Source organism: Macrobrachium rosenbergii, chromosome 43 (assembly GCF_040412425.1).
Source record: "Macrobrachium rosenbergii isolate ZJJX-2024 chromosome 43, ASM4041242v1, whole genome shotgun sequence".
NCBI classification, from domain to species: Eukaryota; Metazoa; Arthropoda; class Malacostraca; order Decapoda; family Palaemonidae; genus Macrobrachium; species Macrobrachium rosenbergii.
In genome coordinates, this window is record NC_089783.1 from 7,853,302 (window position 1) to 7,856,781 (window position 3,480).

Here is a 3,480-nt window from a genome sequence, read left to right on the forward strand (position 1 = left end):
AGCTAGTGTCACAAATATATCAACCTATCCTTCTCCGTGTCCCCCTTTCTTCTGTGTCACCTGCTCCTACACACGCATGCTCACACACACCCTTATATATACATACACACATATATATATCATACATACACGCACACACACAGTAGCCTAATTATCCATCACCCCAATGTGGTCAGGGTGAGGTACTTGACGAAAGAACCAGTGAAGTTACCCCTACAAAATTAGAAGCCATTGTGAGGCCCCAGAAGCAAAAAAAAAAAAAGGAAAAAATCAAGGAAAATACCAAGAAGAATTATGAAGAAGATTTGATTGATGTTTTAAAGAAAGTACAGGAAGATATTGATGAAGATAAATCTTTTCTAATGTCAATGCGTCCAAAATTTAAGAAATTTAGTGATGATCAAAAGTTTGAGGTACAAATAGAAATTGTTAAAATCATGAGAAGAGTACTGGAGAAGCCGATACAGAGTCCAGCTAATGAGTATCATGGTACTATGTCTTCCACTCATACTTTCCCCCTGCAAACAGCTCCACCATACATTTCTCGCCACACCCAAGGTCATTTAACTCATCAAGGTCAAATACCTATGCAACACCAGCTTTGTGAAAGTAATTTTTCAAACCAAGACTTTTTGTTACATACCCAAGGACAGGTTCATAACCAAAGCTATCCAGAGCTGAATCACGGGTGTACACTGAAGGCATCAAATAGCCATGTATGTATATTATCTCCAGTATCAGAAACATCTGTCAGCTCAAATGAGAAAGACTTGTCTGGATTTTCAGAATTAGTTTAGGATATTCAGTTATTTATTTGCAGAAACAACGGATTCAGTTGTTTTCTTTGGTAGATCAGAAAAAGAGAATTTGTTATTTTTGTTGCATATATCTGGTCTTTAAAATCAGTTCAAGATGGCAGTGTTATTTTCTTTCTATCCCATTATGATGTGCATAGAATTTAGACTAGATATAATTATTTGTAGCATTCTCATACTCTTGTTTGAAAAGAGTTATATTTAAATTTATCACCTGTATGATTCTATGCCATATTTAAGTAACTTCCAGAGGAATGCTGAATTATTTATTAATAAGAAAATATACACATTATGCATTTGGGGTTTTTGCTTACCTTAAAAGTATTGCAAGTCTTTCTTCTGTCGGCACACATTTTCTCATGTTCATGTCCTGATGAGTTATTATAGGTCCAGTTATTGTTATCAGATTATTAAATGTTTCTTCACTCGTCCTGAAGTAGGTGTAAAAATTTTCAGGGTCTGCAGGTAATATGTGAAACTTTCCCCCTAAGCAGTCTTTGGCTAATTAGGGGTGTACCCAGTACCTTCTTTTACTGAGCTGCTCAACTAGCCTCGGTCTCTGCTGCTTACATTATCTCAAATAACAGCCATCTCATGCCTCACTGGAAAGACGAAAAGCCAGAGGTGTGGCTGGAACATGAGGAAACCCTCTTCTCTGAGTACAATCCAACTGATGCTGAGAAGACCATGATTCTCACAAAACACATGGCAGGAAAGGGTCAGGATGCCTTAAATTCCCTGGAAAATGATGATACGAGAAACCTTGAGGTGGTCAGGAGGGCTGTAGCGATGGCACATGAGGCTACGTCTGCACATTGGAGGCAAAGATGGCGAAGTTTTCCCAAGGAGATAGGCCAAACCTGGCCCGACTGGTCCTATAAAAAGACTGGCACCTTGCAGTGGTGTATCGATGCCTTGGAATGCAAGGAGTTTGAAGACTTGCTGAATAGACTTCATCTTGAGGACTTCCTCCATTATGCACCTGCCCCTTGGCCCTACACATTAGTGAGAAGCAGCTAAGCCTATTCAGTGAGTGCTGCTGCATGGTGCAAGCATACAAGATGTACCACCCATCCTCCAGCACCTCAAATAGGCGCAGAGTTCTTCCTGGCCCAGCTGCCTTATCAGTCTGACCAAGAAACAGACCATCTTCATCTTATTGTAAGAAAATATGGCATTTAGAAGCCCAATGTAAAGCTAAAGTGTCAAAACCCCCTCTGATCAGAACTCCCAGCCTATTGCTACCATAACTGCTCCCTGTAGAGCTTAAAGCAAAGTTTATTATCACACTTGTAAGCAGTACGGGCATCCCTCGAATTTCAGGGATTGCCCTGGAAATAAAACTGCTTCCATTGTTCCTCTGGCGGCCACTCATTCATCCTTGTTAGGACCCCCAGCTGCAGGCCCTATTTTTGTTGCAGCTCCTGGAGGTCATTATCACGCTTGGCAGATCTCTGCATATGAAAACACTGACATACAAATCTTCCTTTTAAGGCGAGACAAAAGACCCAATGGGGCCATCATTCAAGAGGTGAAGCTCTATAACTATTGAAGATATAGATAATTGGAGGCTGACACTCCTGACAGTCCGGTTAAGGGTCACTAGACCCCACAAAAGTAGAGATTTTTATGCTTGGAGTAGCCAATAAAATTCCTGGAGGCTATGCCCTCCCCTTAGGACAGGACCCCTTTTTCCAGCCCCTTTCCTGGCCTTCCATGAGTCCTGCCCCTGAGAGTCTCTGTCAGGTGCTGATGTTCATATATATACATATATATATATATATATATATATATATATATATATATATATATATATATATATATATATATATATATATATATGTGTGTATATATATATATATATATATATATATATATATATAAGCAAATCCCAGAGGAAAATGACAAGCAAAAGTTCAGTACCAAGCACTTTCAAGTTTATTCACGTTTGTACCTCAATGATGCTTGAATAAAGGCCATTTCACACCGGATGCAATGCTAAGCATGCTATGCTTTGCTACGAGTCATACTAGCTGTACCCGCTATGCGTGTGTTCACACCGAATACTATGAATGTCTGCGAACAATTCATGCAAATATGTAAGTGTCTATTGTTAATATTTTCATCTTTTCTGCTATATTTAAAGTTAATATATATATTAATCAATAAAATCGTATATATTCTTTGGACATTTGCTTCTCCCATTTGAAAGTGATCTTGCTTAATAATAATAATAATAATAATAATAATAATAATAATAATAATAATAATAATAATAAAACTTGACTATACACTTCCGGAAATTAAATTTTACCTGGGTAAATTTGCTTAGGTATACTTTATACCCCCACGTTAATATGACACTTACAGTATATTTAGATTTAAGCCATGACGTGGGAACATCTGCTGTGAGACCCAAGTGCGCGTGCGCAAGGCGAACTACGTTCACAGAAATTGCGCACCCGTCAATCTTGGGAGCTATGAACGCTATGTCGCAGACACCGGTAGCATAGCTTCGCACCCGTTGTGAACGGCTTCGCTTAAAACAATGCCACCAATTAAAACCATGTGCCGCAGTATAGCTACCATAGCGTGGCGAGCATAGCTTCTCATCCGGTGTGAAACGGCCCTACACGTGAAAGCCCTTGGAACTGAACTTCTGCCT